The following is a 22349-nucleotide window of genomic DNA, read 5'->3' as shown; positions in this document are numbered from 1 at the left end:
CCAAATAGCTTGGGGGCCATCAAGGTGTTTTTGGCAAATGTGTAAAGACTCTTTATGTTCCTCTTGATTACAAGCGATTTTCATTCTGCAGCTTTCTCATGGATACCATTCTTGCCCAGTCTCTTACTAATGGTGGAAACATGAACACTAATCTTATGTGAGCCTTGCAGTTGCTTAGATGTTTTTCTGGGTTCTTTTGTGTCTTGCTGGTTGAGTCCTTGCTGTGCTCATGGAAGAATTTATTAGGCTGGCAACATCTAGAAAGAGTAGAGTCCCAAAGCTTTAGAAATGGCTTTGTAACACCTTCCAGACTGATACATTTTCATCATTTTCTCTCTCATGTCTTATCACAGCACAGTTACTGAGACCTTTAAGCCTACTTCATATTGCTGGCAAGGTTAACACACTCTGTGCAGTAATTAGGCCTGGATGTGTCTAGTTTAACTGATTTCAATTATGAGCTAAGGGAACAACTACTTCTTGACACTGGACTAGAAGGTGTTGGGTAGCATTCTTTCTTCAATAAATTAAATGGTCATCAATGGTTGTCTTTGTCTTACATTAAATTTTGTTTGAAGATCTGAAACAATTAAGAGTAACGAAAAAGTAGAAGACATCAGGAGGGGTGAATACTTTTTCACAGCATTGTATACGGAGGGTGTTGTGCATAAAATGGCAACTCAGGTATACAGGATGTCAGACATGAGAACATGGTGGCTAAGCAGATTATTAAATCTGACTCTCATATTAAAGAAACTGTAGGCTGTTGTTCAGTCTTGTCTTTGTTGTGAGAATTAGTGTAAGGCTTCGCTTTCTACCACGGTACCATGCAGAGTGTGTTAATAGAAGCCAGTATGTGATCAGGACGAGGAGCAGAGCGCTCTGCTTGCGTTTGTCATTAGCATGCGTATCTCTGTGAGTGCTGCTGGCCACCTGTCAGAAGATAAATAACGTCCAGCGGTGGATGGCTGCTTGTGACAGTGATAGGTCTTTCTGAGCGTTGATAACATTTAAGAATGTCTGACTAATCAACCTTGGGGCTGATCAGTCTCACTGACAGTGCCCATGGGTTTGCATGGCATCTACTGACAAGATTAAAAAAGGCTTCCTTAATCGTTAGGATTTGATCTTGGACGACATGCAATCCAACGTCTCTTTATCATAAGCAGAGCGCAATGAATAATTAAAAAAGGCTGAGCAACAGTCTGCTCGATCAACCTTTATTAAGGAGCAGATGCTATTTTCATAAATAAAAAAGAACTTTGGAGGGTTCTCATGCTTCAATATCTTAGGAAATGTGTTTGCCATGAATTACACAGTAAAGCAAATTGGCTTTTAAGTGATCTATATTCCAAGGCCTTAGGAGACCATTATACCGCAAAGTTTAGTATTTTTTCCCCGCTAATACATCTAATTCAGCTCATGAAGCTCTTGAGAATTAGCTGATGAGCTAAATCAAGTGTGCAAAAGGAAGAAAAAAATAAAGTATGCAGGGAAGGGATCCCCTAGGACAGAGACTGGAAATCACCAGTTTAGGTACATATTTGGTACAGCATTTGCATTGTTTAAAGGTAATTGCCTCAGTCCACTTTGAAAAGAAAAGACTTTTAAAGCACAAGCCCTGGGATTGAATTTAAAATAGTAGTAAAAAATACAAAAATAAATAAACATGTTCTGTAAGTGTTAACTACAGGTCAAGTTGTTTATCCACATAATGAAAGAACAGTTCTTCAGAAGATGTGTCTGAAAATATTCATGAGTGGGCTATACTCTGCTTTTTTTAAATCACAGAAACTTGCATTGCAGATTAATACACAGTGGCCTTTTTTACTTTGTTGGTAGATGAGGGGGAAACAAACAAACAAACAAACAAACAAACAAACAAACTGTCCTGGATTTGTCAAAGCACCGGATCCTCTGAAAGATCAAAGACAAGAATTTGCCGATATCTCTAGAATTTGGCAGCTAAAAATTAGTTAAGCCATTAAAAAGGCAATCTGTTTGTGAGTCAAAGAGGTCCTGTGATCTGACAAGCCACTGAAAATCAGTCGGGATAGTGAGCCTTTTAGGAATTGGCACAGTTTTTAGGGGCTCAAACTAGCACAGATCTCCATGCTCTTCCATAGTTAGGGCACAGCACAGCAGGCTACAGTGTCACTGGAACTGGTTCCATCATCCTTCTGCATGTCTGCTCCAAACTTTATAGTTTTGGTGAGTTTCTGAGTGGCTCAGACATACACAGCATGCTGATAAAAGAACATGATAAGCAGTTATTTTGATGGTCCACTCACATTATTAATGCAGTTGAGCTCTGCCGTTAAACAACACAGTCCCTCTCTAGATTACTCTACATGATTTTCAATATTTGTTAAATATGAATATCTAACAAATGAGTGTGAATTTCCCTTTAGCTTTTAGGGGAATCTCTTTGAAACGTAATATGGTCTGACTGTGACCTGGAGCGGGGCATTACTCTATGTAGGGCAGAACAGGCCATATGGAAAGGAATGGCCCCCCTGATGTTTTCATTGGCTTGTTCTCTGTCGTTTTTTATTGGCTCTCTCTCGTTTTAAAGACTACTAAGCATGGCAGCTTTTTATTAAACCTAAAATCTGCTATTTTATGTTCTTTTGTGAGTGTCTATTAGCTAATTTAGCTGACGTAAGCTAATGCTTAAGATAAGCTAATGCTTAGGCACAGTACTGTAAAAGGATTCATTCTTCATCAGGATTTTCTGATCATCTAGATGTTTTTTGGTAAATGTGAGATGAGGCTTTGTCTTCTCTGTGGTCAGCAGTGGTTTGCACACTGCAGCTCTCCCACGGATGCCATTTTTGCCCGGTGTCTCTTATTGTGGAATCGTGTACATTGACCTTTACTGAGGCAAGTGAGGTCTGCAGTTCTTTAGATGTTTGTCTGGGGTCTTTTGTGACCTCCTGAGTGAGTTGTTGATGCACTCTTGGTGAAATTTTGGTAGGCTGGCCATTCCTAGGAAGGTTCACCACTGTTCCTAGTGCTCTCCATTTGTAAATAATTGCTGTCACTGTGGTTCGCTGGAGTCCCAGAGCCTAAGCAATGGCTTTGTAACCCTTTCCAGACTGGTACGTTTCATTGACTGTTTTGCATCTGTATTTGAATCTCTTAAGAATGTGGCATCATGTGCTGCTTTTTGAGCCCTTCTACCCTGCTGCACATTGCCAGACAGGTTCTTTTAAAATGAAGTTTAGATTCAACAGGTCCAGCAGTATTCATCCCTGGGTGTGGCTTGACAAATTGAACCCAGTAGTCAACTGAATTTGGTTAACTGGTTGATTTAGTAGTGATTACTTTTTCATAGGGCCAGGTGGGGCTAAACAGCATTTTTTCTTCAATAATTGAAATCATGATTTAAAGCATTTTGTAATTACTTGGGTTACCTTTGTCTAATATTAAAAGTAGTTTGATGATCTGAAACTTAAGCATTACAAAACATGCCAAAAAACTGGGAAGGGGCAAAGCACTGTAGCTTAGCCAATAAACCCAGTCAAGATTTTTCAGCATCAGAGCTTCTTTTTGTGAGGTGAATAGCTCAAAGCAATTACTTGAGTAGGTTTTCAATAAACAACATATCAGGAGTGCATGAAGTGCAGAATTAGCAAACATAATGAAGTCTCAAGTTACATTTAGAGTCTAGAATGTAAAATATCACATTTTGGTTTGAGAAAGTGCAGCACCCTAGGGTACTACTGTGTGTGAAAAACGCTAACAGCTAATGCTAACAGCTGTCAGTATCCTGACAAAGCAGTGACGCACTGCTGCCTTCAAAGCGCACCTCAGATGTGATTCAGTTACAGGTCCTTTTATATCAAAACTCTGCCTTCTGAGGCACTGACTATGAGAAAGAACAGGCAGCAAGGCAAGCTGTCCTCAGTTTTGGATATAGCCTCTTTAATTTGTCAACAAATATGCTTCTTTTTAGAATTTGTGGCAATCTTATCATGAGCTGGTGTGAAAGACCTACTGTGAGGGTGTTCCTTTCCATAATGCACATTCCTGCCCATGGAATTAACACCCAGCTCCAGGACGCAGCCAGACTCTTCTCGAAACATGCCCAGATTTGGTCTGTTATAATGTACAAATGCACATTCGCAGAAGCCCATATCAGAAAATGTTTTTTTGTGGTAAAGTATACAAACACAGAAACGCACAGCCCTGCACCCACAGGCCCGCATGTGTTTTAAAATGAAATTCAAACGGTCCAAAAGGTCCAAAGCTTAACAATATGACTGACCACTGAGCAACAAGAAACTAAAAATGTACCAGCCATCACACCTATACAAACACAAGCTTCTCCCTACCTTTACACACCACCACAAGAAACAACTGCCAGGTGGAGAAATCACACACACTTATGTTTGACTTGAAATAGTGACACTTTTTGAACTGAAAGATGCAGAAGAGATGGACTTTGAGATTTATATGGTTTAATTTCATATCGAAATCACTGCAAGAGTAGAAATGTATAGTTGTATATAATGGAAGATTAAAAATTAGGCCTTCAGTATCTGCTGCCCCCTACAAATGTCAGATTTTTAAGGGAGCTCAGGTCACTTTTTTTCACCTGAATGCTGGATATAAGATTTTGCCAGTCTGATTTTTATGTCCAATAAAGCAAAAAAGTCCAAGAGTTTGGTGATTTAGTGATTGTACCATGTGTTGTAAGGCAGAAGGACATATGATGGAGGCCAAATGTTGAGAAGTGATAGATTCAGCCGACCAATGGGGTGGGGGGTGGGGGTCCTCAAACAAACAAAAATGAAAGAAATAAAGAAGATCAGCAGCCTAGTGAGAGCTTTCTCCTTGATGTTGGATCATTCAACCAATGAGTATTAATGTGGCTCTGAAGTGTTGAACGTTCCTTAAAATAGCTTCTAATGAACGAGTAGTTAATAAATCGATGTCACGAATGAGTGGGTTTGCACAGCGTTGTTGACCTCTTTTGAGGGATGAACAGTTACAAAAGTAGTGGGGCATTTGCAAGTGCTAAACAATGTTGGTGTTGTTTTTATCACCATGCACCGAAATAGGAGTTGAAAGTGAAAGTGCATGCGTGGCATGGGTGAAACAGCAGGCTATCTTCAGCTAAATTTCAATTATATATATAAATAATGTTGCTGTTGTTGGAACAAAACCTCATATCTCCAAAATGGTAACTTTACAGGAGAAGGAAAAAACCTACTTTACTGTTAATGTAAGTCAATGGAACCAGACTTTTTACCAAGTCATTTTGGGTCATTTCTTTTAGTCCATTCATCATGAAATTTATACACAAAGTAAAAGTTTTTCAGTAAAAAAAAACCTGAAAGACATCAAAAATGGAGATGAGGTTTTCTTCTGACAACAGCGATATATTTATTTGGATTTGATACGTCTCTAAAAATCACCACATGTATTTGTTTAATGTGGGAATTAAGCCCCGGATTCAGGAAAAAAAAAAAAAGATATCAAATCCAATCTGAGAGATCTGAAGTGGTGTGATGCATGATGCAAACCATTCTAAAATCATCATAACATCTTATTGGTTTAATAAAATCCCACCAAAACTCAATCTGATAAAACTCTAATGCTTAATAAATATTCTAATTTGTATTTCTACTCACAATAGACAATTCTTCCAACAATTACTTCATCATAGCACAATGGTTCTTAATAACTTGGTGCATTAATACAGAATTGACTTGGGTTTATATATGCATACTTGTCGTAAATCAGAGTGCTTATGGAGGAAAATAAACTGCAGATACACTATGATATTCTCAAAGAGCAGATCGAAGTCTATAATAATGCTATGAAAATATCCAGACAGTCATATCTCTCATGTAATCAAGACACAAAAATACCAAAATCCTTTTTTCCACTATAGACCGACTAATTAACCCTAACTTCTCTGTAGTGTGTTTAATGATGATTTATCTTCTAATATCTGAAGAGTTCGCAATTCATTTCCAAAATAAAATAGACCTGATACGACAGGGTGTAGCTCAGCAGAGGCAAACAAGCTCCTATAATGTTCCTGATAGGTCACCTACATCAGTAATGACATCTTTCTCTGTTATCAACTATGAGGAGCTCACCGCTATTTTAAACAAACTAAGTTCATCCACATGTGATCTTGACCCTGTTCCTACTTCATTCCTTAAGATGGTTTTTGATTGTGTGCACACTGATGTTTTAACTATAAATTGTTCTCTGTCAACAGGTGTTTTTCCAGATGCTTTCAAAACTGCCCTGGTCAAGCCTCTGCTAAAAAAGAGTAGCATGCATCCTTCCATACTAAATAATTTTAGACCAATTTCAAACCTACCTTTTCTAAGTCTAAATACGTATCTAATATCAAACAATTTATATGAGAAGTTTGTCAGGTTTTCGTTCTAACCATAGTACAGAGACAGCATTGATTCGCATTATGAATGACCTCAGGCTCAGCGCTGATGTACAAAATCCTTCTATTTTGGTTTTATTAGATCTTAGTGCAGGCTTTGATACCATTGACCACAAGATTTTACTCCAGCGTCTTGAATGCTGGGTCGGCCTCTCAGGCACAGTTTTAGAACGGTTTAAATCATATTTAAGTAATAGGCAGTTCATGGTTTCACTTGGAAATCATTCATCAAAACGATTTGCCGTTTCTTGTGGAGGCCCCCAAGGTTCAGTCTTAGGGCCTTTGCTTTTCTCTTTGAACATGCTACCTCTAGGTGATGTTATTAGGAAACAGTATAAATTTTCATAGCTATGCTGACGACACCCAGCTATACATTTCTATTCCTTCTGAAGATCAAGACTCTGTAGACAGACAAACCAGCTGTGTGTCAGATTTTTCCTCAGTGGATGTCGCAAAATTTTCTACAGTTAAATCATGAAAAAACTGAATTACTGATTGTTGGTACAGAAACTCAGAGAAAAAATTATTTTTGAGAAATTCCGTTCTTTGGCTTCATTTACCAAACCTGAAGTACGAAACCTGGGTGTGATCTTAGACGCTGAGCTCTGTTTTACCCTACATGTAAACACGGTCACTAAAGTAGCTTTTTATCATTTAAGAAATGTCGCTAAAGTTTGGCCTTTTCTATCTCAGAGCGACGCAGAGAAACTTGTTCATGCATTTGTTACAAGCAGACTTGACTACTGTAATGCTCTTCTTGCTGGACTTCCTAAGAAAACTACACATCCCTTACAACTTGTACAAAGTGCAGCAGCGCGCCTCCTAACAAACAAAAAAGAGAGATCACATTACTCCCGTTTGAAAGAAGTGCACTGGCTGCCTGTATCATTCAGGATAGATTTCAAGATTTTTACAGTGTCTGTCTGTTTATGTTCCAGCACGTAATCTAAGATCTGCAGATAGTGGCCTTCTACAGATACCCTCTGTAAAATACAGAAAACATGGAGAGACTCTTTCAGTTATTATGCTTCTAAACTGTGGAGCTCAATTCCACCTTTTATTAGACAGTCAAGCTCAGTGCTCACTTTTAAGAAGCGTCTCTCTTTAAATTAGCATTTAACTAAAACTGAATGTCTTGTGGTGTTTATCTTGTAATTTAATCGTCTTCATTTTCTTCTGATTCTAATTAAGTACTAATGATCTATAACTATGTTTTATCACCTGTCTGTAAAGCACTTCGAGCTGCCACCGGCATGGAAAGTGCTATATAAATAAAATTATTATTATTATTATTATTATTATTATTATTATTATTATTATTATTATTATTATTATTCATAGCATATTTAACAAAATCAGAGCTTCAAACACGGCTGATTTTCTATGTGCTACTACAACAGCAAAACCTCAGGGAGCAAATATAATTTGACTGAGAATCTTAAATACACTCCTGATAAACTTAGAATATTCAGACTGATGAACCTTTATCAAAAACATGGCCATGTCCGAGGGTCTTTTATCCCTTTTTCAGTGTGGGGAGGGAGCCTGGTAAGCAGACGAAGGCAACTGAGTGCAATTAGTGCTCTGCGATTTTTTTATTAGGCCTATAAGGAATGCTAATTACAGAACTCTTGAAGTGGAAATTTTGGAATGAAAATCATTTGCCAGCTTTAAGTGGGTCACTTAGGGTGGAAAATAATGTAAGGCAGGTTCTGTAAAGGAATTACTTTTCAGCACAAATCATGTATTAACTCTGAAAAATGGTCCCTGCTCAGTATGTATGATACGCATACCTGGACACAGTGAGTGTATCACCGTGACCTTTCCATTCTGTCCAAAGCTCAAAATAATATGCTAGGACATGCATATCACACACGTAAATAATGTATGACACGCTATATTGTGTAAACAACTGCAGCATTTCTAATATTTTTATGATGACTCACCAGCTTGAATGTCCTTTGTTAAAAAAAGCAAAAATTAAAATGTAAAATAATTTCCCTCATAGCTCAAGATAAATTCTGTTTAAAGTTCAGATTCTAAACTTCAGCTGATACCCCACTTGTATTTGTAAGTGGAAGAGATGTTCATTATGATTTGGATTTGATAAAGTGTTTATTGTGCATAGTCTAGTTTTGCAGGAAGGAAAAATGATCCTTAATATTTTTGTCATGCTTTTATCATGTTTTGACATCAAAACAAAGAGAAAAAAGTCAGACATAATGAATTCCAATACAGCAGAATAGTCAGACACTCTATAGTTTTGATTCTGTCCCTCTTGAGTTCTAGAAAGACAGTTAGGCCTTGATCACCTGAATCAAGGTGTGTTAAATGGTAAAATGGCTCTTCAGATTGATGAAAAATGTTTTGTATATGGCAAAAAGGGTTCTGTTATTGTTAAAATGCCAAACTTGTAACAATAGAAGAAACCTTTTGTTGCTACATAGAACCATTTTCAAAAAGGTTCTATATAGAACCACACACACACACACACACACACACACACACACACACACACACACACACACACACACACACACTTCTGAAGAATGATTTTACCATATAAAAAGACCCATTTATAAGCATAAAATAGTTCTATACAGAACTCATGGTTCTAAATAGAACCATTGCCTTTAATAAAGACCCCTTGACAAACCATCTTTTTAAGTGTGTAAAAAGATAAAATGAAGACACCACCAAGTGTAATCAATGACTTGACAAGGCCTATGGACAAAACCTCAGTTTGTGAGTTTGCTATATTATCTTAGCATTTTGTTAAGTGTGAAATAAGTCTTAAACAGAGTTTCATGAGATCCTCCTTTTGAATTATTTTTATTTTTTTTGACACGTTTGTAAGCCACCACTTACAAATCTCAAATTCTGAGAGCATGACATTGCTGTTATTTAACTATTCAGGTAGTGGTTTTGAAGGGCATGCTAAGCTCTTTGGTACATTAATGTACTATTTTTTGTAATTCTGGAAGGAAGCCATACTGGCCATGCATGGATGAAGGCCATGCTGCTTAAACGTGTTGGCAGGACATCCTGTCTCTGGGGGACATGTACTTTAATATTCATGAATGCATATTTATGTGTGAATGCTTAAATAACAATGACCCTCCAGCAGAGAACGTGAGTGCCCCGTGCCTGTGCCACCAGTGATAGTTCAACTCCATGCTTTATCATTTTGTTTTCTTCAGTTTCTGAATAATTGAAAAAGGTTGAAAGACTGGGGTAAAGCATGGTGCATAAAGAGGGATACAAAATGCTGTTACAGTTTATGTCTGTCAGACATGCAGCCTAAAATACACTTTCATTTTGATCTATATTATGGATAAACATCTATATATGATGTATAAATTTGATATACTGCTTGGCCCAGATTCAAGAGAATTTTAATGTGTGGATATTACATGCAGGCCAGCAGGCTAAAATTTCAGAACAAGCAGTACAGCCAAGAGACTCAACACCAGTGATAACCTGAATACATTTTTGGAAAGACAGAAAATTAGAATATCAAAAACACTGACGTGGTCAGCATGCTGTTGCTCTAAAGTCATGGAGCCTCTTTTGTTATGTACTCAGCTGCTAGATCAATATTTCAGTTAATATTGCTAGCATAGCTTTAGTATCCAGTACTTTCAGATTAAGAGTGTGTTTTTGTTTAAAGGGCCCATATCCTAAATTTTTCTTTTATTTTCATTATTTCCCCTGAGTTACACTTAACAGTGCAGCTTTGTAATTAATTTTTAGAATTTTTTACATGAACTTGTTTTAAACTCTTTACAACTTAGAATTAAACAGTGTTTTTGTTATGGTGCCTTTAAGACTGATATATGTAAATGAGCTCTGTTCTGACTGGCTGGTGTTGTGCCTCATGGAAGTAAAAAGCAAACCAGGCAGAAACACTCCTTATAAAATTCTGTGTGATTGGGTGGGGCTAAGCCACTGTAGGGTGAATAGGTTAAAGTATGTAAATGTGTTTGCTTTTTGTGACCTCACAGAAATAGTGAATTCAAAACAGCCTGTTAGTAGCTTAGCAGCAGCTTAGTTTCTATATACAAACTGTATGGTTGGGGGAGTGTGTTATGGGACGGCAGGGAGGCGGACCCAAGTACAGAGATGAAAACTTGTGAGAAAGGGTCTTAAATGAATTTATTGAGGTGATGAAGTGTGAATTGGGTGATTGTGCACGTTGGGGTTGAGGTGGCTCAGAGCCAGGCTCAAAATGCCAATGAACTAATTGCCGTTCCGAGGAGTTACCGCTGCACCACCGGGAAGCACAGGCAAAACGGGAAAACATCTCAACGAATGGAAATAAAATAAATGGCCAGAAAAAGGCAAACAAAGGGAATGCTGAAAGCAGCGCACTCAAAGGCTGAAATAGAAAAGTGAAATAAAAGATAATCAGAAAACAACACACTTCTTCTGTGATTATGAGAGGAAGGTGATACGACCCTTAGGGTCATGATGTTTTGCTCTTTGCAATTTTCTTTGTTTGTTTTTCTTTTCTTTCATATATTGCAGTGTCATGACGACTCCAGTCCAGCATGGGGCGCAATCTATAAAAGCTGGATTACAACCGGGTGGAAGCGTGTGGTGAGAGAGAGGGTTACACGCTGTTGCTTCCTGGTTCCCTGACCACCAACCTGAGAAACACTCATACTTCATTAAAGTAACTATTAGGCTGTGATGGCTGTCTTAATTGTGTATTGAGTAGTTTACGAGGTGTTCAGGTTTTCAGTGCGGAATGTAAAACCTATGTTTCAAGTGGTGTTGAAACGTTAATATATGCTCCAGCTCATATGGTGTGGATGTTACCTTTGAAGTCTGTTTATTCTCCATCAAAGTCTGTGAGGCCTAGACACTGCAGTATCTTTACTTCCTCAGTTTAAGGAGGGAGGACATTTCTGTTTCTCTTTTCTCCTGGTTATTGGTTAAGTTAAGGAGTTAGGTTAAATTTGATGTATTTTCTTTTCATTTTGTTGGTTAGGTTTAATAAGTTGTTAAAATTTAGTTAGCTTCTGTTATGTTTATTTTCTCCTACCCTCCTTTTGTGTTATGCTATTTTGGTTCAGTCTCTCTCATCATGTTACAACTGCAATAAATCTTCATCATTGTGAAGCTGGTTGTTGTATTCATGGTCAAGGGAATCGGAAGGGCATGGATGTCTGTCTCTCTCTCTCCCCTTTTATGTTATGGCCTAAACCTAGACTGGGTCATAACAAATGTCAACTTTATGTTTCACCAGTTTGCTCTTTGTGGAGCAAACACTTTTTGTATGGCTTGGAGCTGTTTCTCGTTCAAGCCATCTTTTGGCTTTTAAGTAGTTTTGGGGCAATTTCTCTCTCTTGTTTTTCCAGCCCACCTGGGCTAAATACCGTACCGGTCACCCCTCTACAAAGGTGTAACAAAGGGCTGCTGTTTGCCACAGCCTTAAGTACAGGAGTCCACAGGTGTGCCAGGTTAGCCCTAATCAGCCGGAGGGCCTCTGGGAATTGGAGTTCCCTGAACTTGTGGCACCTCGCCTCTGGTGCAGGCTGGGCCCTTACAGAGTGAAGTATATGTTTTGAAATCTTAGCAATATTTATGTTTCCATTCTTTTATTGAAAAAAAAATGAAGAAAATTCTATTTTCTACAATATGGGCCCTTCAATGCATTCTTAATTTTCTTTCTTTTTCTCTCAATTTAATCAAAGTCAGTTCCACCCACTACCTAGGTTTCCTCCTCTGGGAGGGTGAAGGCTTGCATGTGCTTCCTCAGAGACACGTGAAGAGCCGCTATTTCTTTTCAAGCCGCTGCTAACGCAACATCATTGGACAGCAACAGGCTAGAAGAAGAACACTGTCAATTTTGTTACATCAGCTACCAGATGTCCATGTTGGTTAGCGTAATGAGTGATGAGTGAAAAAATGGGCCATCCTACCCACCCAGAGCAAGGCCAGTTATGTTCTGCTGGACTTCTGGTCATGGATGGCTATGGCATCACCAGGTATCAAACTCTCAATCATGATAGGGCCAATGCTTAATGGTTTGGCCACATGGGAGCCCCAAAAATCAAAAATAAAGAAAAGGGGAAATAAATGCACTAAATAACCTATCAATGGATGATTATTTAAGGAACCATTTTTACAAATGAGAACTTTTTAAAGTGTAAAGAACTTCCACATAATGCACCAGATTTTCCTAGAACTGTATGTCCAAGAACCTTTTAGGAACTTTAAGTTGTGAGAGTGACATTTGCTTTATTTGTACTAATCTATTCAGTGCCTTAGGGCAGCATGGTAGTGCAGTGGGTTGCGCTGTCACCTCACAGCATGAAGGGCCTGGGTTTCCTACGAGTGCTCTGGTTTCCTCCCACAGTCATTCAAAGACATGCAGTCAGGCGAGGTGTGAATGTATATGTGTGTCTGCCCTGTGATGGCTTCTGCCCAATGGCTGCTGGGATAGGCTCCAGTGACCCAGGTAGATAAGCAGCTCAGATTGTGTGTGCTTAGTGCCTTATTTGCTGTCTTGTTTGTGACTTTGACAGCCACTACACGTTCTGTTTAGTAAAGGTTTGAATGTGGTTTGAATCAGGGCATGAAACTCTCCTTTGATGCAGCCCAAAAGTCCTCTGTGTGGAGAGAACACACCTGCCTTAAGCCCTTTAATAAATGTTTGTTGTTGTTTATTCTGTACTTCAGGGCCAGAGCAACATGGAGATGCCTGTGCTGTATGGCAGATATAATTGCACCCTCTAGTTAGAGTACACAGTCTTTCTATTCACCTTACAGGTTCTGTGTGAATCAGTGTCAGTACTTTGGATGAAAAAGAAAAGTTTGTTGTTGAGCTTGTGTTTGTTAGTGCGTGGGTCTTTTAGCCTACTTTTACTCTAAAGCACATTTCAACCTTCCTCTAGTGTCAGTACAGAATGTACTTTTACTGAAGTTCAAACAACAAGAAATAAACCCAATGTACTCCAAAAAATAAAGGTTCCTAAATGGTTCTTAGCTTGAACATACAGTTCGGTTAAACTTTAAACAAGTTCTTCACATTTACACATCTCAATGCCAAAAAAAAAGTCTTTAAAGAACTGTCTAATGAAAGGCTCTTTGAGTAAACAAAAGTGGATTTTTTATGGTATCACTCTAAAAAGACCTTTTTGGCCACTTTAGTTCACTCAGCTCGCTCAGTGTGTCCATTGGTCAAAAATCAAAAACTGCTACACATACCAATGTTACTTTCAGCGAATAAAAAATTATGTAATGTGTTGGTTTACTTGCATTTATTATATCTCAAACAAGTTGATACAAGTTGCCACTATTAAAGGAAAATAAGGAAAAAAAACAGCAGTTTCCAAAACTGGATCAAGCTCCACTCTTGTTTCAGATCTGAAAAAAATCCACAGGTGTTTCTGTTTATCATTCAACTCAACACTATGAGTCTGAAAGGATGTATAGATGTTGAGAAGCTCTCACTGGGAAAAGGAAACAGACAAAAAAGAAGAAAATTTGCAAATCAAACAAAAAAGCTGTTGGTGTTCCCAGAAAACAGACTGACCATCACAGAGTCCTGACCTCTACATCACTGAATGTGCTGTACTTGGATTAGCAGAATATATAACTAACAGTAAAGAATGGAGGTTGTAATTAAGGCAAAGTGTGGACACATTAAAAACTCAAAACATATATATTTAGTTATTGATATGTGAAACAATATTTTAAATATGTATTTTTTTTCTGACTTGCTCTTAATGACCAATGAGTACTATGTATTGTTAAGACATTTGAGTCATTAGTATATAATTGTGTGAATATTTATAGATCATGAAGGTGTAAAGTGGTGAGACACCCCATTTGCAGTGCTCATAATTAATGAATATATAATTATTCTATAGGTACCTCTGTGTGTGTGTGTGTGTGTGTGTGTGTGCTTGTGTGTGTGTCTTCCCCGGGAGACTGAGGCATGAGGGAGACAGGCTCACAGTGATAGATTAATGCAAACATATCTGGCGACAAGGATGAATGGACCGATAAAAACTCAACATGTGAATTACGGCCCAGAGTCGTGCTGAGCAGTCTCTGAAGCCGAGCACAGCCATTTTATACAGCAGCAGTTTTATCAAAACAGATTACCAAATGAACAAAAGTGCTACGAGATGAGATTAGCTGCTGTTTGTGTGATATCAGTGACTCTATAATGCATCAGTGTTTACCTCTATTACACTTTCATAATAGATTTTCATTATCAGCATGAGTGGATTTTAAGGTCTAAAACTCTGAACAATTACCTCACGTCCTCAAGCAACATGATTACAATTTAACACTTCATATTCAGGCATCATTCAGAAGAATGAATTGGTCATTTATCTATGTGCTATTGCAAAAGTGAAGTTTGTATGAAAGTAAAGGAGTTTGAGGAGCTCTTAGAGGCACTGACTGTACACTGTATAAAGATTCTACGCTGTGGAAACAGCCAGACTCTTATGGTCTCAAGGTGACCATTTCTTTGTAATAAAGGGCTAGGCTCTGAAAAACATGAGTTTTTTCTTCTTTTCATTTCATGTCCGTGGCATTTTTTTCCTTTCTACAATTCTTTGTGTGTTTCAGTTAATTACAGTTCTGAGCATGGATAGATGGGCTTATATGTCTGTTTTGGAGGGCATAAACTGCATATTTTTCAGATTTTCAGTGTTTTTATTTCACTCGAGTGCTCCTTCTGCTGAAGGAGAAGGTGATTTACTGTATTTTTTCTCTCCATTATCCATAATGCAGCATTCTGATAATGCTGTCCATATTAAATGGCGTACAAGTATACAATATAAAATTAACCCTTAAAAATAATAAATATAAGATAAGAACATAAAAGCAACACTTTTGGTTCTTGAAATTCATTTAAAAAGGACTCTTTATAAAGTTTAAAGAACACTGGTGATGCACAACTGTATTTTTGTTTTCTAGAAGAAAGTCTAAAACAGCTAGGAATCATTCTGACTTGTTTTCTTCTCTTTTAACCTCTTTCTGCAGGCCCTCTAGTGTCCATTCCACTGTGAAATGGAAATCAGCTTGGATATTTTTAATTGATATAATTAAATAAAATATTTTTCCCTGTAGCAGATTACCTAGTACATTGTGTGTGAAATGTTGTGACTCTGTGTTGAGCTGCTAGTGAGCAATGATGAGTGAAAATGGAGGGGTAAGAACCCCCTGTGGTCAAAGCAATTTACATCTCTCTATAAAGATGTCCATAGTGAAATAAAATGGACAGTAAAACTGCAAACATCATAAATTCTTAACACCATAAAATGAATGAAACCCCTCCTCCCTCCAATCTAATCTCCCATACTCTCTGTCTCCCATGACAAAGTTTTCACTGAAGAAAAAAATGCACAGTTCAACTGAGGGATCTCTTTTAAAACAGGCTGAAAATGCATTTTATGGTTACTGTGAAAAGGGGTTGACCTTTTCAACTCCTTGGGACCACCGGTGGTTCACCATATTCTTCATAACTTTCATATTTCATAAGCTACATTCAAAAAGTGGGTGTCATATGAGAGCTGTAACTGTCTTCTTTCCAGTCAAATAGATGGGTGATGTAATTTTAAACCCTTATAATAAAAGAAGCTGAACTCACAATTTTTTTTTGTCTACTGAAAGTCGACCCATTTTTCCACAAATCTGAGCTATTAAATATAAACAGATGGTGTCTCTTCAGTGATCTGCTCTGTAAAAATTATTTTTATAAAAAAATACAAAGAGCGTCTAAGATGTTTGGCTTTCAGCAGTAAATTGTAAGCATGTGGCAATATGTGTATGATCATAAAACACATTTTCTGTTAATTTGAGGGGAACTTTTACAACAAATAAATAAATAAATAAAATAAAAATGTACATTTATTTCATGCAGTTACTGAATAATTTGCCTTATGATTTGGTCATGTAAATTCAGATGGAAAAACCAAAATATACCCTGCTGAATAAGTGATTTCTGGACTGGGGAGCTGAAAGGAAACAAAACTTTATCCGTTATTTTCTAGCCATGCTTAAACAAGCTTATTACATAACAGAGTTAGTCTAGGATATGTTGACTTTGTCTCTGTAATAGCTCATTTGAAGATGTCAGAATATCAGTGAAAAGACATACAAAACATACAAACTTCACTATACACTTTTGTGAGAGTCATAGGTAGTCTCAGTGTTGCTAGACTGCTGAATAACTGCATGAGAGCTTTAGACCAATTGCATACTTAAAAATAAAGGCTCTTAAGGCTTGGATGTATGCTTCTAGTAGACTTTTCAGGTAGATTTCCACCACATTTTCTACATTTCTGTAGAATTTAATTGTGGAGATTAAATTAGACCCACATTGTTCTGACTATTTGATGTGAAGGGTACTTTGTAGAGAAAGTTATAGACTCTGATTAGTTTACAGTGGTGATGACAGGAACCAGGGGTCACAATGAATATCACACAAACATAGCCATTTTATTTACTATCTATCCACCTGCCTGTATGTTGACCCTTGCCTGCTACAATAATGAGTATCAGAATGCCCCAAATAAAGTCACTTTGTGCTTGCAAATTGCCTCAGCATCTACATTACATAAATAGTGGTAAATCAAAAAAATAAATTTGGAGACTATTTTGCCTCACAGTGCCCTGCATGTAACCATCCACCATATATTAATTTAAAATACATATATGTTTTAAGCTAAAAGCTACCTTTCATTTGCAAAAATGATTCATTAATCAAAAAAATAATAAAAAATTTCTGCAGACAACCAAAAGTGGCTGACTGTATAGAGAGCCTGTGAACCACTAGTGTACAGTAACTGCATAATGGCAGAAGTAGTTGGTTGTTTGTTAGATCACTATGCTCTTATCTTACTTTGTTCATTTGTGTTTACAGTTTGTTTGATTTGTTTTATAATTTTCCTTTTGAAAATAATAAATAAAAAAGAACATAGTTTTCATAGCCTTTTTCTCAAATGTGGCACTACTGTTTTGCTGGTGTTTTTTGTGTTTCTACATTGTGATTGTGGCCTGGGTTTGGTTCCCTGGCTGGGTGACCAGGGTCCTTTCTGGGTGGAGTTTGTATGTTCTCCCCGTGTCTGTGTGGGTTTCCTCTCACAGCCCAAAGACATGCAGTCAAGTGAATTGGAGATGCTAAATTGGCCATAGGTGTGAATGTGTGTGTGTGAATGTGCATGTCAGTGTGTCTGTGATGGACTGTTGACCTGTCCAGGGTGTTTCTTGCCTTCCGCCTAGTGACCACTGGGATAGACTCCAGCACCCCCTGCGAGCAGGAGGATAAGTGGCTTAGATAGTGTGTGTGTGTGTGTGTGTGTGTGTGTGTGAAAATGTCTTCAAGTATCATGATGTTATATTTTTACCCATGCTTGCCAAGCCCCACAGACACTCAGGGTTATATAAGAGGCTCACAGAGTAAATGCTTGGATCAGATTTATGAAAAAAAAAGAAGAAGTTCACACTTTCAAATTCAAACGCTCCACAGTTGTAATCCATAAGATAGCTATCTATCCTCTGCTGAACCTCAAATTCATCACCCGCAGTGTCTCTCTATGGCATATTTGTGCTGGTGAAACAGTCTGTGAGTCCTTGCTGGTGATCGATTGTCTTACATGGAGAGTTGCTCCGCATGTTTTGACTGGCTAAGTCATCTGCAAAATTTCTCTGCCTTCAAAATATGAACAGTGCCCAAACATTGATTTCAATCAGGGTCCACTGCAATGGGCACATCTAAGTCACAGGGAGAGTATGCCACGAAAGTTGTGAAAAAAAACATATATTAAAAAAACACTAAAACACTGGGAATATTTTTATGTAGAATAACCTTCATGGCTGTAATGCACTAATCTGACATGGGGATGCATATCTCATGTCTCAATGGAAAATGGTGCACTTTGCATTACTTTTAGGACCAAAACTGATTCAACAGAAAGAACAGGTTCTACAGAAAATTGACTCTAAACACAGGGCTGAGTTGGGTTTGTGGAGCTCTGTGGTTTGCGGTAACCCCATGAACCTTAAGCTTATTTTTCAGTTATTAATATTAATGTATCATTTGAGGGATCACACTGGATGTGCTTTTGAGGTCGGAGCTGCCTTTTTTCTGTTGTTTTCAGTGTAAGAAAAAAGGTTTGTGCACTGTTTTTGCAAGCTGGGTGGCTTGCTTTTTATGCGCACTGCATGGCTGTCTTTTGGGCAGAGCGTTTTGGGCATCCTGAAATGAAACTTGAGGCTCTACGTCATGAGTGTTTTTCTGTGCTGACCAATCGGATCAAAAGTACGTTGAAACTCAAGTGACAGTAGTAATGGAGAAGGCGTTGTAGTCATTGCAGTCCTTCATGGATCTGAATCATGAAAAACAAAAAGCAGCTTTTTAAAGGTTTTACTTATTAACAGCACCATGTTTAATTAGTTAATAGAAGTAGTCAGGATTGGAGTGATACTTGTTTTCAGACTGGGTTCCTGAGTTACCTGATCAGACCAGCCCACTCCAAACTCTAACTGTATTTCTCCTGAGCATACACACACACACACACACATGCAGCATTGTCTTCATGCAAAACTTCTAAAATCTGTGCATTTTTATCTTCTTTTTATCTTCATATCTTATATTTCTTTATTATTTAAATGCTGCACTGAGATAACCAAGGTGGCTGGCTAGTAATGAAATGAAAACTGATGAAAACATTGATCTTAAATGTGACATAGTCATGACAGTCATATGCTACAGACAAATGCTAGCTAAGTAAGTTTAGGCCAGCACTTCTCATTGCCCACCTGCTTGGGAATGTCCACATCCTTCTCATTTAGCTTTTTCATTCTTGTCTTCTCAGTGCCACCTGGTTCTTGCTAATGTTGCCCATCGTCATGATTCATATATCAACAATGCAAAAAAAGCAATGAACTCTATAGAGCACTGCCTGTTGTGTCAGCCAGTACCAGATTCGCACCATTGTGCTGAATTTGATACACTACAGCAATTAGAGACTAGCGCCCACACAGGCATCTGAATGCAACTCCTACATCATTTAAGGTGGAACAGGAATTGAGACTAAGAGGATTAAGACTAATATCAGCTTCATCTAATCACTGTCCTCTGTATAAAACTCAGTTACAGCAAAACAGGGCTGTAGTACTTGAGATGAGGGCCACTGGTTTAATCCCTGAATTACTACAGATATTCATAAGGACATGATATAGTTTGTCTGAGTGCTCTTATGCTCATATGTGTGAGTTTATACTTTAGCTTGCAGTAACTGGTTACCCACTCTGGATTGGTAGTAGTTAAACCTATCACTTATATATATAGGAACAACAGCTTGCTAGCACAGCTGCTTGATTTTGAGGTTTCAAGTTTTTTGCTGTTTCCTTATGTTATCTATATTAACAAGCAGGCAGTTTGGCTAATTTTTGCTAGCCAGTTAGCTATTGCTAGCTGATGCTTAGCAACAGGGAGAAACATGGCCTAATGCAGCTTTCAAAAATAGCTTCTGCTATAATCTTCAACTTTTATCTTTTTTTACCCACCTTCTGCCCTATTCATCAATGGAAAAAAAACAACCATAGAACCACCCCAACCCATATTTTTGTGGGTGGTGAACCATTCTCAGCACAGCAGTGATACCAACATGATACTGGCATGGTAGTGTGTTGCACTGAAATGACTGTATCAGGCAGAGCAGCATTGCTGTGAGCAATTCTTTTTGACTGCTTGTTAGTTGTACTTATTGACCCAAGATACATTTATTCTGCTCGATAGCAAGCACCTACACACAGTTCACAGAATGATCATAAACTGACAGCATATTTCAACTTTATCATAACAAGTCCCCCTTATATCTCCTATGACTCATATATTCCATGTACAAAATGAACGAGCAGTCACCTGACACATCTGCAGGGCTTAGCTGCTCCTTCACAGTTCAATGCCCATAAGCACAGTGATAAATTATGGAGCTTACAGACGAACTAACAGCAGTGAAAAAACAGCAGGTTCTACTAAGACTCAGTTAAAATGATATCACTGGATCATCATCACTGTGTAATGTTTACGTTGTCAGTCATATTTAACAATTAAGGAAAATGCAAACTCTGTTAGAGACGTCCCGATTTAGTGTCCTAAAAAGTACATTCATACACACCCATACAAAGTATTACTTCTTTGAAATAAACACTCAAGAAAAGTGAAAGTGCAGTTTTAGAAAAATAGTTGTAGGCATGCTCTATGTTGAAAACAAAAATCCTTGCTTTAAATGTTGTCCAGCATGTCAATACAATAAAGACATTTTAATTTAAGGAGTGCCTTGGTTTGGAGAGTTTTTTCGGTAACACTTTACTGTAGGGTGCTATTCAGGCTACATGACACCTACTTGTCATGACAACTGACATAACCATATATAACTGTTTATAAATGCTTATTCCAACAGGCATCATCTGTCATAAAGGCTATTTTAGCAGACTTTGATCAAAATTGGCAAACGTAACCTTTATAGCGGATGATGTCTGTTGGAATAAACATTTATAAACATTTATGTAGGGTTATGTCAGTTGTTAGGACAAGCTTATGTATTCATTTTATGTAGCTGTCATGTAGCCTTATGAACTGCACCCTACAGTAAAGTGTTACCGTTTTTTCTCTCTTTTTTTCTCTCTTTTTTCTCATTGAAAAAATGAAAGTGCCTTTTTCAAAAATAATTTGAATGGAAGCTTAAAAGGTAAAAAAAAAAAACTGCTTAAAGCTACACTATATGAGTTTTGGGGATTCAGAGGCCTCTCTGGTGCTCTGGACCCCTTCCCTTCCCCAAGCAGATGAATCTGATGTTTGGGAGCATGTTGAGAACAAATTTAAAGAGAACTCAGTCAAAACTTGGTGAAAGATGTGTCTTCCAAGAATGTAAGTGAATGATCTACCATTGTCATCTTCATCAGTATGATATTGATTTTGCCTTTCAGACTTGAACATCAAGCAAGATGAAACATGTGAAGTTAATACGTAAAATGAACTAAAATGAAGTAAAAAGTAGATTTCCTTCCTTACAAATATATAAAAGCACAATGAACAGAAGTATTAGCACTGGAAATACCCAGAAAGTACAAATTCATCACAATTTTACTCATAAATAAATGTAAATAGCTACTACCCACCTCTGGTCATGAGATCGCCAATGACATGAGCTTCATTGTTCAATTTAGTTCAGTTTGCATTAACTCGTATTATTGTATATTATATTTTTCACAAAGCCAATTTCTTCATTTAGCACTTCTTCCTGATGTCTGTGCACATAAATGTGCCACCTTTTTATATTTTCTTTATAAACGACTATAAAAACATAAGATTATTGTCACAGTTTGAAAAACTAGAATAGCCCAGCGCTACTTTCTGATGCTACTTTCTCTCCGAGTCTCTTGCCTCGAGCACCTGAAAGTTTTCTTGATCTCGCCACACAGGGGAACCCTCTCCTTTTCACTCATACAACAAAAAGGAGCCATTTCTTGTTATGTTTTGCTCAAGGAGGTGTATTTCCAGCATGTGGTCAGAATACAGATGACTGCAGTCCTTCCACACACACACACACACATACATACACACTCAATGTCACCACTCCAGCTCTGAACATCCGTAGCTAAATTATTGAGGTTCGGATTCAGAGGCTCCCTGTCGTATTGTGCTGGCAGGTCAGAGAAGTGGGAGATGAGCCAATAACCTTTCGCTGACAGAGTGTACGTGTCAGTTAGGAAAACACAGCCACTCTTTAATTTAGCCCTCCCCTGGATGGAGAAGACAAACAGCTAATCAATTAAGAGCCAGTGAATATCTGTCGGGGGACTTCAAGATTTGTTTGTCATTGAAAAAGCTCTGAAAGTGCGGGGGGTGGGGAGGGGGGTGGCTGTAAACAACATTTTAAATGTACTCCAT

The sequence above is a fragment of the Colossoma macropomum genome, unplaced genomic scaffold, assembly GCF_904425465.1.
Source record: "Colossoma macropomum unplaced genomic scaffold, Colossoma_macropomum, whole genome shotgun sequence".
In the NCBI taxonomy this organism is placed as follows: Eukaryota; Metazoa; Chordata; class Actinopteri; order Characiformes; family Serrasalmidae; genus Colossoma; species Colossoma macropomum.
Note: the sequence above shows the minus strand (reverse complement) of the source record.